Genomic DNA, 15,114 nt, shown 5'->3' on the forward strand with positions numbered 1-15,114 from the left:
CCAAAACTCCAAATGCCACAGAGTGAGGCCAAACCCAGATGGTCAGATACCCCCACCCCATCCATCAGCCCTGCTGTCTGGGCAAGTCTTTCAATTCTTTTAAAAAACAGCTAAAGCAAAAGCAGTTGCAACGCTTGAACTCCTGAGGAGAGGGTACCTGTCTCACAGACTTGCAGCTCCACCCAGTGGCTCTTTTTTGGCAAGATAAAACCAAGGTTTCAGAAGTATTAAAACCCGTTGAGGCCAACGTTGTTATACTGTGGCCATGCTCTGGCAACGTGCTTGAGCAATTGGGTGTATATTTCTTTGTCAAATTCTTAGCCATCTGTCATGGCTAATATTTGAGTAATGGCAAAAAAACTGCAATGAGAATTTTTAGCGGAATAGAAAACCCAGCAATCTTACTACTCACTTTCTTAAAAACCTCCCAGCACAAATGGTAGGAAAAGAAAAAGTAGGGAACTGATAACTTACATGCTTCACCTTCCCAAATTCTCTATGAGCAGATTGCAAAAGTTTCCTCAAAATGTATTTGATATATGAAATTATCAATGAATTACCAGAGCAAATGTTTTTTTTATCTGTAAGCTCATTTTGCAAGGAATTCTCTTGTAAGTGTGAATTTCAGAGAAGTTAACTTGGCAACTCACACCATACTACTTTGATTCCTTCCTGGGTAATTACCGTGACTAACAAGAAGCAAATTTTGATCATTTCTATCAAGGATGCCCTGCTGAAACTTGCTTTTTTCAGGAGGATTAGGACACTTGTAATTAAAATAAGCTTTTATTTGTGCATGTGTACACTTCTACTGTAGGAAAACTTGAGAGACAGGTACGTATTCACAGAACGTGGAAGTGTGATACCAACAGAATTAATTTTAGATTTGAACCAGTATTGTAAAAATATACCATTCTTCCAAACTCAAGTGAAAACTGAAATCTCTATTGTGCTTAATGTAGGTTTACCAGTCTCTCTGTATGTCTTCAAAACAGAGGAGCTGATAAACTGAATCAAACCACAGTTTTTGTTGTGAATCTTCTTGAAGTGCTTGCCCTGTCTGCGTTAGGAAAATATCATCTGTGAAATACTGCTCCCGGATGGACTGTGTAGCTCCTGTGCTATGGAATGAGTTGAAATGACCTCTTCCTCCTGAAGTTCAGACATTATTTAGCATAAACGCAGCCCCTAAGGCCTTCACTGAAGTTGCTGTCTGCCAGTGTGGCGGCTGAACGTGGGCTTTAATTTGTTTTGCTTTGCTGCTAGAGTCCTGTGAGGTAAGAGAAGTTGAGTTACAAACTATATGAATCCCACCTCTAAGCTTGTAGACATCAGTTATCCATCCATACGATTAGAAAGTCAGTCAGCCTACACATTGTTAGCACAAGAGATTGGAAGTTTCTTTTTACAGGGATATTTCAAAACAGATATAATATTCCACATGTTAAAAATAACAGAAAGCATCTTGAAAAAGGTAGCTCTGGAAAAGGGAAATTTTTTTTCTTTTATTAAACCCTAAAACAGAGCAAGAACTTGCTGGGATTTACTTGTCTTCCCCAAAATTATCACTGAAGACCCTTTGAGTGTATGAGCCACATACAGCCATGCCACCAGATGCCCAAGGCCATGGCAAGGGAGAGGTTCGTTTGCTGAGTATGGAAAGAGATGGAGGCTTGTCAGGCTGTGGAACAAAACTGGTTAACTAATTTTATCAAAAAGGTGTTTGCTGTGCACAATCTCTCATCCGAACCTGTCTCTCTCGCTCTCACAAGTGATCCCCGTGCGGTGGTGGCACTGTGGGAATGACTGAGGCCAGCAAGCCCTGCATCTGTGTGCGCATAACTGGTGTGATAAGCTCTCTCCTTGCCCCAGACGTGCTGCTTGGTTCTTCTTTTCGTGAAGTTGGGGAGGTTCCAGGTTCCCTGCAGCTGCTCTCAACCACTGTGCAGATCTGTGCTTGCTCTCTTTCCAGGTGGAGAGAGGTTTGTACCCAAAATGCCTGGAGGCTTTGTCTGTCTTGTAGGAGAAGATGGTGACTATCGTGTTCAGTAAAGGCAAGTTTAGGAAAGGCTGTGGCTTCCAGAAAGGGTACTAGATGACCTTGATTATCCTATGCAATTGTATCACTAACCACATCTTCCAGTAAGGGATGTGTGAGCCTAGTCGCCCTGAGGGGTCCATAGAGGACAACAGCTGATGCCTGATCAGAAAAGCTTTTCTTGTTGGAGTGTCATCGCAGGAATAATACACTTGTCCTGCGAGTAAGTCGGGTTTCAGCTGCAAGTTCCTTGCTGCAAGAACATGCATCCATGCAATGTTCCCTGGAGAAATAGGAGGGGGAGCGAAACAGGTATTCAGGAGGAGCTGAATTTTGCTGTTTGCTGTAGAATGAGTACCTTGGATCTGCCAGCTTCAGTGCTGTGAAGTAGGGAATGCACTCAACATGTTACTCAGCTGTACTGTAGCAAGACTGAGTAGTTAATCCAGACCTCCAAGATCCTTTAAACCTTTGGTCTCCCCTTTGAGCTGGACAATTAATGTGCCTTGTGATACTGGTTCATGTGAAGCGAAAGGGCAGTGTTTTGTAGTGAGAGCAGGATGAATGGGAGGCAGTGCTCAAGGGTTTTATTCCTGGCTCTGCTGTGAGCCTTTGAAGAAGTCACTTGATTTATCTAGGCCTGATTCTTCTCTAACAGTATTTTCAAACTACTGTTATCTGCACTTTTGGAAAAAGACATATAAGTGTGCTGCACAGAAATGACTAAAATCCTGCATGATTTAATGGTGAGTTTTACTCCTCTGAAGTGCATTCAACACCACAACAAACTCTTTCTATAGGTTTTGTGAGTAGTTTCTTGTGCTTGCTAAAATCAGTTACGTAGTACAGCCTTTTTTGCAAGGAATTTTACAAGTAGTATTAATTTAATTTCTTCTAATGAAGAAGGCATTAAGTGTCTTTTCAAACCAAAAACATTTTAAAAATATTGCCTGAATTTCTCTCTCTCTCCCCATATATCCCTTGAAACGTTTACCTAGAAAAAGAAAGATTAGATCTCTATCGTTATTTCTGCTGACTTTTTTTTTTTTTTTTTCAGTTTTCTAAACAACATTTTTCCTATGCTGAGGGGAAGAAAAAAAAAGAAAACTCTTCCCAGGAGAAAGAGTAGAATGTAAACAACTGTTTTAAAAATTCTTTTAGCCAGTCTAAGTTTTGTGGTTATAAAAATATTTGTGCTCATTCACCATATTCATCTCTCTGTCTTGGAAGATTATGGTTAAGCTAATGTGTAAAATCCCCTGTGACTAAACCAGCCTGGTAGCACCACATGCAAAGAGATCAGTCATTCACTCATCCATGTATGTCTAATTACACTCTGTGTTTTCAGGCTCCAGGTATTTCAACACACCATTCCTGACTCTGGCAAGAGAATACAACTCTTGAAGAAATGTTGCTTTCTCCCCATACACTGCGTTTGCATGGATGATGCAGGTTGTGAGTTTGCCACTGTTGCTCAGCTGTAAAATGAGGGAGGGATATTAGCAAGTGATGGATTCAGAGATGAAATCTTCCACAGTGATATTGGGTTTGCCGGATAAAACCAAAACCCAGGAATATTGGGCTAGAGGAGTCAATGTTTGCAGAGGTACTCTGGACATTTAGGGCCTGGTTTGGGTCCCTAAAAACGCAAGGTGTGCCCAGTTTGATTTTTTTTTTTTTTTTTCTTTTTTTAATAGCATACCTGCACCCATGTGGTGCTCACTGAGAGAAGTTGGATGGAGGGTGCTAGTGGCATTAACTCTTCTGCGGTTGCGATGTATAAATGAGTATTTGCAACAACCAAAATCAGGTACCAGAAGCAGCCAGCTAAGCTGGCTGGCCTCAACTGTAACTGGGGGAGAGATGCTCCAGGCAGTGATTTAAGACACAAGTCTCATTTTTACATTCTGCTTCATCCTCTAGAACTCATCTGTCTGCTAACTGTACTGGGAGTCTAAAAAGCCTAGCCAGCTAACTTAGGTAGGTGGCTAACTCTGAGTACACTAACATTTTTGATTCTTAAATCACTCAAGCACATCTGAAAATTACACCTTTATGCAGTATGAACTAGGTAAACCTGGTTTCTTAGGACCTAATTTAAGACAGCTCTCTCCAAAGTCACACTCCTTCTGGTGGAGTTGAAGCACAGGCTCAAAGGGCAGCACCCTTTCATCTTGCGAGAGGTTGGCAGCTTCCTGACGATGTGGGAATATCAGGCTTTGATAAGCTTAGGGCAACGTGGTTTATGCATTAAGTCAAGGCAGCGGTTGGATACACGCTTAGATATGAGTTGTGGGGTCTTTCTAACCATCTCTCTCCTTCTACCCATCCTGTGCTGTAATACCAGGGGCACTACCATTGGCTTTTGTACCTTTTTTCCATTGGCTTCAAATACAAGTTTTTCTGCCATGGCCTTTGTCTTCCCATAAGGCAGCTCCACTTCCCCACTGTATTTGGTGTCCTCATTTCCTCTGAAATAGATTGTGAGAGACGGTGAGTGACCGTGGAGTAGAGCACAGGGCTTGGAGACATTTATCACAGCGTGATTTACTCTGCAATCCCTGCTCTCCAGGGACTTACCACTGGCTGTGAGTTATATGAATCTGAGATCCTTGATGCAGTACAGGAGAAATAAAGCCTCAAGAAATACCAGGCAGTTCTGGGTGTTCATAGGCAGGTTTGCGTGTGGGTAGTGGTTTGATTTCTGAGAGCTGGATTTGTTTTTTGCCTAATAGTGCGATTGAAGGACATGATATCCTGGCAGGCAAATTAGAAGGCAGTGGAGTTACCTTTTTAAGCAATTCACAAGTGGCTGAACAAGGTGGAACAAGCACAAGAAGATGGAGGGCAGGAAAATGAGAGCAATCCTACTTCATTTTTTCATTGGAGCTCAAGAAAAGCCTCTCATGAGCCATAAACTAAAAGGAGAAGCTGCTGCTTAATTTTCTTACAGAGTTGGGAGACATTTGCTGGTGATGCGATAGAGCTGCTACTGATCTCCCAGAAGACATGCAATCAGCTGGTTTGTGCTGGGTTATTCCTTCATCTCCCCTAGCTAATTACACTCGAGGGGAAGAGCAAAGAAGTGGACCCATGATTAAGGGCAAGCAGGGCTTGCAGCCATGCTGGGGACACTTGGTTGCCACCATGGAAGACAACCCACTCCTCAGCCTCCTAACTTACAGCTGCAAGGAGGAAAGCCCATGGGATCTAACATCTAACTGGCCTTACAGGCCCTGAAATAATTCCAAGGAGAACCAAGAAAGCAGCTCTATTCCTCACCAGGGCGCTGGTGTTTTGTCCTAGTGGTTCTAGATCAACATTAGCCTGTGGCAGGATTCAGTTAAGCAGATTCAGTGGGCTCTGGAGAAGCTGGGGAGTGAAGAAACCTTGTTTGAAGCACTGGGAAGGACCATCCCTGAATACGATGTGGCCACTTGTTCCTCTGCTGCCAAGACTAGCATGCTGCAGGAGACTTTCTTCACATCTTTAAATTAATTTACTCAATATTTTGCTCTCCTAGAGAAATTGACCCTAGGCAAACACCAGACTCTGCCAGGCATGGGGTACCCCCACACGGGGCAATAAAAAATTATCATGCTCCTTTGGCAGATGGGGCTCAGATGCACCTCTTGGAAGAGTTAAGTGGCCTGTGATGAGTTCATGCAGCAAATCTGCAGCAGAGATCTTTTTGTCAAACACGGGGCCTTGGGAGAGCAAGCTCTGACTCAGGGTCCCTGTTTGACCTTGGGCATCTTGCTTACTCTTTTCTATGCTCAGCTCTCCATGTGTAAAACGTGGATAATACTATTGCCTTTCTCTTGCCTGTTCGGCAGTCTAGTATCTCATGTGTCAGATATCCCAGCTGAGATCAGGGCCTTCTTGTGCTACAGCAACAGAAATAAATTAGAAGCATCAGAAATACAGCCTCCTCACATACCCTGGGCTTTTATCACAAAACCCTCCTCCCCTTCCCTGTGTTTACGGGTGATGAGCAAGAGACAAACCAGAAAACAAGCAAGACAAAAGATTGATTGTGCATGGTTTGTTGCAAGCCCAAGAGAGGCCCAAGACAATTAGGGGGGTTATCTAGAAGTTCTAGTTTTAATTGCTTTCTTTTTTTAAGCCAAATTTAGTTTTTTACCTTGCAAAGCTTTTAAAAAGCAGCAGCTTCACAAAGGGGTAAACCTGCCTGCTGTTCCTGGGCTGCAGAGCTCTGCTCGTGTTTGCCTTCCCCCACCCCTTCTGAAGCTTGGTAGTAACAAAGAGCTCAGCATAATGCTCTTGCTTTTCAAAACGATCACAGATAACTGAACGCTAATAAGACTGGAGCAGCATTGTCAGAAGGTATCTCAGCGGTGGCTGTCTCGGAGGGATTGAGACTGACAGAGGCATTTTCTATTATTGTCGGATGCTGAGGTGTGAGCATTATCCCTGCACCCATCACCCTGTCCAGAGACTAATCATGCTTTGTCTGTGTCAATTCCCAAGCACGTAAAAGTGAGTTAAATGAAATTATACGAGGAATGATGGAGAAGGGGGACAGAGAAAAAGGCAGGCAGGCAGGATCATGGATTGTGAGGGAGAAGAGCAGAACAGATTGGGTGGGGACAGAGGAGATGAGGAGGAAGGGGAAAGCCACATCACCTGTGCTTTCAGTCTGGAAAACAGAGCCATATTACTTTGTTTTCCAGTCATCACTGGGCTCCCTATTGAGACAGGTGGTGTAACTTTTAACTGGTGGGCTGACCCTTCTCTCATTTTGCATTATGTAATTCCTTTAGTTTAAAATCAAAATCATTGGAGAATGAGGATCGCTTTCTTCCAGCATCATGGGAGAACTTGAGTGTGTTCTGCAAAATGAGTTAAAGGCTCTAGGTGGTGGTTTTGTTTGCATTTGTGGTGGGGAAGGATCAGGAATTGGTGAGCAGAGGATGTTCATGTGTAGCTCTACGAGCACCAGCCCAGATGGGTTTTTGCTTGCACCTGTTGGTGCCATCATTACAAGCCAAAGGACTGTCCTCTCAGGCAAGATTTGGGGTAGATTTTTCAAGACATCTATTCACATCTATCTCTTAAGTTGCAGGACTAAAATACTAACAAGGATGTGCCTGTATCTACATTCATTTTTAGAAATTATTTAGATGCACTGATGACCAAATTCCGTAGCTTTTCAGTGACACAGAGCCTCTAGTGCTCACAGTCCCAAGTCGATTGAGGTTTGGTGCTCATGGATTTTTTTCATAAGCCAGACATTTATTCTACAGATTTGGGTGCTTAAACACTTCTCAAAACAACTAGGTTATGCCTTAGCTTACTTGTGAGTATGAAATTTAGGCTTATAGGTCACTTTAAGGTATGTCTTAAGCAGCCTTTTCTGGCTGAGCTCAGACTTCTAGAGCCAAATGACTGAAGCCAGCTGTGTCTAGACCAGCTGCCTATAGAGGCAAAACTTGACTTTGAGCCAGTTCCCCTTGCACACAAGTTTCCATGGTTTGAGCAATCTGTATGGCTACAGCCATGCTTGAAATCAGCAAGGAGCCTTACAATGGTACGTATCAGACTGCAACTATCTCTACTTGACTTCAAATTTAACCTAAAACTTCAGCTCCTGGTCTTCAGAAATATCAGCCCTGTTCTCAAGGCACTGCAAGTACTGTTGGCCCCATGAATACAGAAGGTATGCAGATGCTGAGTCCTGAGCAGGAGCGTCAGTTGATTGTGAAAGTCAGTTTGAGATACCAAAGATCTGTAAGCAAGAAAACCCTCCAAATCGTAATTTTGACCACTGTCTTTGTATCGCTCCAAATCCCACCTTTGCCGCAGGAGGTTTTCTAAAGCTCTGCTTCTTCTGGGTCTGTGGCTCACCCTCATAGGAGCCACATACAGAAGAGATGGGTTGAGCATAATGCCCGAAAGCATAAAGTCCAGGAGTTAGGCCTCGTAAGCATATTGCCAGGAAAAAGGATTTTGAGGGATAGAAGGGTGCAATTTACAGGTCAGATCCAGGTCACAGAAGACTGTAACTACACATGAATACTGCAGGGCAACTTCTCGCCACATGCATCTGTCCCCTAAGACTAGGTAGCCAACTAACTTTCTTCTGAGAGAGTGCTAAAATAGTCTTTATACGTTTGACCACATTTGATAATAGGAGCTGGGTACAGCCTTGCTAGCAGTTCGCTATGGAGCTGAGAAGAGGAGGGAGAATGGGTTGGTAACAATAGAGCATCACCTGCCCTTTGGATTGACTCAGTGTGAGGGGAGAGCAAAGACTCAGACCCAACAGCAGGATACTACTTGACCATATAACAAACCTGAAGCATCTGAGACCTTACCTGAAACTGATTTTAGGGCTTAGAGGAGCAGAGCTGTACATACAGGGGACAGCCTGGACATGCAGTTGGGCCATGCATCTCTCAACCAACTCTTTCAATCGGTGGTATCCACTAATGGTCAAGTTTAGGTTGGGAAGAGGTGTTGTACCTGAAAGTGAAAAGCAGCTAAGAAGAATTTTCAAGAAAGAGGAGAATAATAGACAGGAAGGGGAACACATATCTTGTCCTTTGTAGGCACAGCAAAAATCTCCACCTGGTTGCAGTTTCATTGCTATTTAACCGGAAATCCAGAGTGACGGAGAAGATTTGCTTAGCCTTACCTGAACATGGGCTTATGCAATGTATTGGGTCCCACTGCAGCCGTGGAGCTTGTGTAAACAACATATGGGGTGTTCAGGACACAGCAGGCCCTTAACACATTTTCAGTACCTGTGGGGCAGGTTAGGAAGGACAAATATTAACCACCTTGCTTTGATTCCTGTTGTGCAAATCAAAAGAGATTTCCTGGCTTGGGATTCTGACTTGGAACAGATCCACCTTTTTTATGGCTGAAAATATGTAAAGCCATAGGTCGAGGCTGCAGTTCCTCAGGTATGTTTGCACAGGAATGGATGGTTTATAACACAAGAGTAGTAGTTACATCTGTCGCTGTAATGTGGCTTAACCTTTGTGGCTATTGACAACTGACTTAACTTGGACTTAATAGTTGCTAACAAAAAGGAAGCTGACAACTCGGCAGAGCAAAACTCCACATTTTCCATCTTTTTTGATTCATGGGCAGACTGTCAAATGGTGAATTGCAGCTTTCTGGCAAAAGGATTGGTGGTTTAGTTGCATGTATTGCTCTATAGAAGTTCTGCAGGATGACTATAGGGTGAAGATCATTGCAACAGACTCTTGATAGCTGCAGAATTTTGAATAAAATAGTGTGGGCAGCTTACAAGCCCACATGAAATCCAGGTGAATCTGAAGCATGGCTTGGTTTAAGAAAAGTTGTCCTGGCTGAACTCGTAGGTCAGTGTGTGTGGTTTTTGTTTGCTTGGGGTTTGGGGGGAAGGGGTAGGTTTAAATGATTTATGACTCTTCCAGGGATGGTTTTTGCATTCATTGTGATTTTGATTCAAGTTGATTCTACGAGAACCTCTGTGACAACAGCATAACCATGGTTGCGTACTGAGGGCCTTCAAATCTGATAAGGCAGATCTTAAAGGAAGCCACTCATAGGGTTGGTTTCTGGAAATCTCCATGCTATTTATACCTGGCTAATCAGGCTCTGCCCCTGAGCCTTGCTGTAGATCTTGTGTGAGGCAGGCTTGTGATGTCTCTGTTCTCTTTGTTGTTAAGGGCATAATCTGAAACTACCAAGGAAATCCTGAGTTTAGGATAATTTCAGAGGGCATGAATCAATATGAAGACCTGGTGGAAGAGAATCAATTTACTTCTCCATGAACCTATTGCAATATGTAAAGTTAACTGAGAACCCCTGTTGAGAAACATCGCTGGAAACAGCTGCGTTAAAATCCATTCAGCTTAACAAAAAGCAGATTAAAAAGTCTTTAAGTAACTAGATGGAAAAAATAATTCTTGTAGAAGAGGGCTCTTCAATCTAGTCAACAAGACTATAACAGGATTCAGCAACCAGTGGTTGAAACAGAGGAGATAATCAAAGCAGAAGACGTAAATTTTTGCCAGAAATGGTAATTAACCATAGCCACACTAATACTCTTCAGCATTGCTATGGCTTGCTGAAAGACATGATAGATAGCCCATTAACTTGCAGTCCTTAATTCTAGGCAACAAGTCTTTTGAAAAGGCATAGTCCAATTTAGCCACAAATTGTTGGGCTTAAGGCAGTAATTGGATGAATTTCTGTGGCCTGAGTTACACAGCAGAGCCAGCTAGAGGATTATATAGTTGACCTGTCCTGACCCCTTTTTTTTCCATAAAGTCTACAGCAGGTATCAAATACAGTTCATTTTTATTCTTTTACCTGATATGGTTTTAATAGAAACCTTTAGACTAATCTCCCAATTCAAGATTTTGAGAAGTCCTAGTGAGTGTAGCAGCCTTATTTTAGGGAGGTCTACATGAAGCCATCCAAGGGGAGGTGGAAATGCAGAACAGTTTGTCTGAAAATAAGGCTCCTGTTAAGACACCTCAAACCGTGCTCCTCAAAGAGGCACTCAGTCACATTGGAAAAAACTTTGCATGTGTGGTTTTCTGGGAATGTCGCAAACATCTGCAAGAGGTTTGGTTTGCTGAATAGGGGAGTTGCCCAGTGTTCTCTGCTATCTGTAAAAACCTCACTACGCTAAAGTACCTTGCTCATAGCAAACAGACAATGAAGAAGAAGATCTCACAAAGCCATTAAAAGGCAGCGGGAACCCTCAGGCTCTCAGTATTCTCAGTACACATGCACAATACAGGCTCTTAAAAGCATCTGGTTTTGAAAACAACTACAGCAATGAAAAGAGGGATGGAATTTAAATGTTGCCCTTGAATGCATCAGCAAATAGTAGGAGCCCTAAGCAGTAATTGAGTTTGAGATATATATATATAAAATATATAAAATTCCTTCCTTGTGGTTAACAACTATTTTAGTAGCTAACAGCCTGAGGTGCCATTGGAATTGCTGCTGTAATAGGGATTTCATTATTTTTATAGCCTGTGCTTATTTCCTAGATTTATGAACAAATTTTCTTTAAGCAGATCTTGCACCTAACATGAAATCAGCTCTTGGTGATAGGAAGAAAGTGTTGTGGAGCTCTCAGTTATATGTGGCTTGTAGACATGTAATAGTTGTGAACTCTGACTATAATTAAAATAACATGACTCCCTTAATAGCATGGATGCAGTTCAACTGGTATAGTCTTGTACTGGTATATAGTGTAGATTTTTCTCCCTGGAAATCCCTGGGAAAGCTATAAGCTAACTAGAATAGGAATTAACTTTTAATTGCTGTCCTTGTCACATACTAAACAGGTTCTTACCACTATAGGCATGTTCTGAATCACCTCAGTACCATTAATGAAAGTTAAACCCTTGACCAGAATAACTACATAATAACTGGGTCCAGATTTGACTTTCTAAGATGAAACTTTAGCACTGGAGAGGAGCAGCATGGCCTGCCCTGAGCAAGGACAGAGGGGCAAAGACAGATACCTCCCTGCTGAAAAGGAAAGGTCCCAGGCACCTTTCTCATCTTGTAGCAGTGGTGTGTGTGGAATTCAGGGGACAAGGGAGCACTAAATCAGAGAGGATATGCTTGTTTGTAGCCTCTTGTATGGCTACACCAAGGCATGTGAATTTAAGGCTGTATTTAATTGCTTGTTTTAAAGAGCTTACCCCCAACGTTGCCAGCTCTCATTTCCCAAAAGGGCACACTGTTTCTGTAGTCCACAATAGCAGCTGTGTGAATAACCACGTGAACTCCCTGCATGGCAGCAAGGAGCAGATTGTAGTCTCAAACGTCTCCTTTCATCACTGTCACACGAGTGGTAGCTGAAGAAAAATAATATAATCAGAGATGCAGGGGAAAAAAGTACAAATCAGCATCCTCACCTTCTCACAGAATGAGGATCCTGCTTGGAAAGCTTTCTTCTCTGTAGGGCAAGCTGAAGCACACTCTAACTAACGACTATGCCATTTGAATACATCACACTAGCGGAAAATACATCCCTATTTTTGAACCCCAAGAAGCCGGATCTACATCCAGTTTAATTCAGCACAGCACTTTGCCAGTTTGCATCAACTGTGGGTCAGAATAGCTATGTCTGTTGTTGCAAATCTCTAGCATGCATCCAAGGATAGTGCTGAGCGAGAACAGGAGGCTGTTGGCCCAGAGCTGCAGCTGGTTACAGGACTTCCTCTAGTACATGTGAATGAATGAAGCTGTGCTGGACAATTTTCTTCAGATGGAAGATTGTTAGAGCTTGCTGGGAATAACACCAGGCGAGTTCAAGGGACATTGCACATTTAAATTGCAAATACTATAGATGGGAAGGGAAAATAATGTAACAGGTTAAAAAGTTTCATAGAAAATTCCTCCGTTGAAGCCATTCAGAAGAGGGGGGGGGTGTCCCACCATCTACCCCCTGCCGCCCCTTCTCCTCCAAAATAGCAGTTCCATATGTGGCTACTGTTAGCATCTACTGCTGATTTTCTTGCTTTGAAAAGTGTTGTAACAATTAAGTAGGATTCTTCCCTTTTTCCTTGTCTGTATTTGGGAATAAGCCAGCAAGAAGCTGGGTTAGGAAACTGTGCTTCTCAGGGATTTTGTAATGAGCCAGACAGCAGCAGCAGGATTGCTTTGGGAAGGAGATGTCTCCTCTGCCCTGGGCTGGCAGCTTCCTGGAGACCCCCATGCAGCCAGGGTTCCAGGTAGTGATTTCTGAAGGATCATACACATGAGCAGCTCAGGAAAGGGTGTGTGACTCCAGCTGTGAAAGTGGGATGATATGGAAACACTCAGTGAAAAAACTACATGTCAAGGTGATAAAAGAACAGGGTTATTCCTCATGAACTCAAAGGGGGGACAAAATTCAAGGTAGGAGGTCAGCCAGCTGAGCCTTTGCCAAGAAGCATGGGATGTAGGAAGAGGCAGAAGTTTTACAAAAGGGTCAAGCTGATTTCTTAACTTGCATAACCCAGATTTGGTGGACTAGCTCATAGGAGTTTTAATATTAAATTAATTTAATATTAAAGCACAGAGTTGATTCAGTGAGACTAGAGGGGGGGAAAGAAAGAAGGCATTGTCCACATAGCAGAGGTAATACACTTGCCTGGAGGACTAGAGCGTAGAGAAGGATGCTCCTGTGGAAAGTCTTTGCTAGTGCTGAAAGGTGGAGCAGAACATCAGCAGCCTCATGGTGGGATTTTGCTGCTACTTAGTGGTGAGGGAAAGCCTATAACCTGTCAGATTGAAGTGTTAAATAGTCTCTTTTGCATCACCTATCTTAAGGCAGCTGGTGCAATTAAGACCAGCAAGAGAATGATGAGAGCTCAGCCAAAACCAGGGAGGATACAAGGCAACCATGAGAAATTTTCAAATTGATAAGGCCTCATGAGCTTTATCCAGGGCTACTAAAGAGGTGACAGATGTGACTGCAGCTTTATTGCATTATCAGCTACTTTGGAGAACTTTTGGAGGCACTGGAGGACTGCAGTAGAGCAAATGAAACACCTGTGCTTAGAAAGGAGGTAAAGAAGAGCCAGGAAATTACAGAACAGCTTGATTTCAACCCCAGGAAATTCAGGAACACACACTTAAACAATATGTGTGTGAGCACCTGTGGGATAATAAGGAGAATAGAAGCAGCTGACATGGATTTGTCAAGAACAAATCAAATCAGATAAATCTCCTTTGTTCTTATGACAAGTTAACAGGCTATACGGATATTGTGGAACAGGTCCATGTCATCTATCTTGATTTTAGAGGGGCTTTGGCAACTCTGTGTCATTCTCATAAGCGAGCCAGTAAAACATGGTTTAAGTAAGCCGCATTAGGGTGAGCACAAAGCTGGCTGAATTACAGTTCCCAGGGAATTGCCAGCTGTGGTAGGTGGCTGCCCTGGGGCTCTCCAGGGCTTATTGCTGTATTTGAGTCTTTATTTTATTGTTTTCATCAAGAATCTGGCAGATTTGTTCATTAAATCAGCAGATAACATCAGACTGGGAGGGACTTGAAGTACACTGGAGGATTAGAATATGAGCTGAATGTAACTAATAGAGTCTGGGAAAAAAAAAAAGTGAAATATGACAGGGACAAAGAGGAGTTGTTGGGTTTAGTAGGGAAGAGGCAGCGGGTCTTCATGAAAGAATTAAATTGGGCCAGGGCAGCTCAGGAGCTATTGCCTGTCAGCAGTGTCTTGCAACTGTGAAAAAGGCATAATTGTGCTGACAGGTACAAATAGGACAATAGTTCGCAGGACAGGAGAAATAAATCCATCAGCTTTACTCAGCATTGGGAAGGCCACAGCTGGCCTCTCTGTCCTAACCTCGGTGCCCCTCTTCCAGAAAAGAGCAACACCAATGCCCTGAGACACAGAAACCGTGAGCTGCAGAGGCGAGAGGACCACACGAGAGCTGTTTTAGCCTAAAGAGGAAAATAGTATGGAGTGGAAGGAGGTGGTTTTCAAATCATGAAGGTTGTTGTGAAAAAATGATGGTATTACCTTGCTTATTCTACCTGTAAGGTTAGATGAGAAATCGAGGACTTAAATTGCAGATTAGACTGTACCAACAGTAATGGCCTGACAGTGCAGAAATCGGCTGCCTGAGGTGGCCTGGGGACAGGATAGAAAAACATCTGTCAGGAAGGTCCGTGGCCAAGCTGGTTCTGCCTTGGGGTGAAAGCAACGTTGCGGGGGGAGCTGGGATGGCGTCTCAGGGCTGCTTCTGCCTCATTTTTCTGTGATTTGCTGTGGTGTTAGGCCACAGACCTCTTCTGGAGCAGGGATTATGGCAGCTCCTTAAGGTTTAATCAGGTTTGGGGTTTTTTTCAGTTATGGGTGCTTTTAAGGCAATGGGCTACCTGAAGCCTGGGAAACCAGTCTGGTGAGTTCATCTGCCTAGGGACAGTTTCCGATAGTGGTATTTCCCTGGGAATCTTTTAACTTGCTTTAAGTGTATCTCCTTTCTGTTGGTATCTCCTAATACATAGGAACTCCCTTACTGTGTTTTCCTCCCTCATTCCAAGCAGGCTGAAGGTTTGGGCAGTCAGAGAGAGGGGGACCCAGC

At 43.2% G+C, this 15,114-nt stretch overlaps 1 long non-coding RNA gene and 1 pseudogene across 1 annotated transcript in view; one reads left to right on the forward strand and one right to left on the reverse strand.

The window, feature by feature from the left end:
- Window positions 1–15,114, forward strand: part of LOC138686779 (uncharacterized) — a 70,662-nt gene that overhangs the window by 37,181 nt on the left and 18,367 nt on the right. The window lies entirely within an intron of this gene.
- Window positions 1–15,114, reverse strand: part of LOC104319973 (3 beta-hydroxysteroid dehydrogenase type 7-like) — a 39,628-nt pseudogene that overhangs the window by 23,488 nt on the left and 1,026 nt on the right.

Source organism: Haliaeetus albicilla, chromosome 9, assembly GCF_947461875.1.
Source record: "Haliaeetus albicilla chromosome 9, bHalAlb1.1, whole genome shotgun sequence".
Classification (NCBI taxonomy): Eukaryota; Metazoa; Chordata; class Aves; order Accipitriformes; family Accipitridae; genus Haliaeetus; species Haliaeetus albicilla.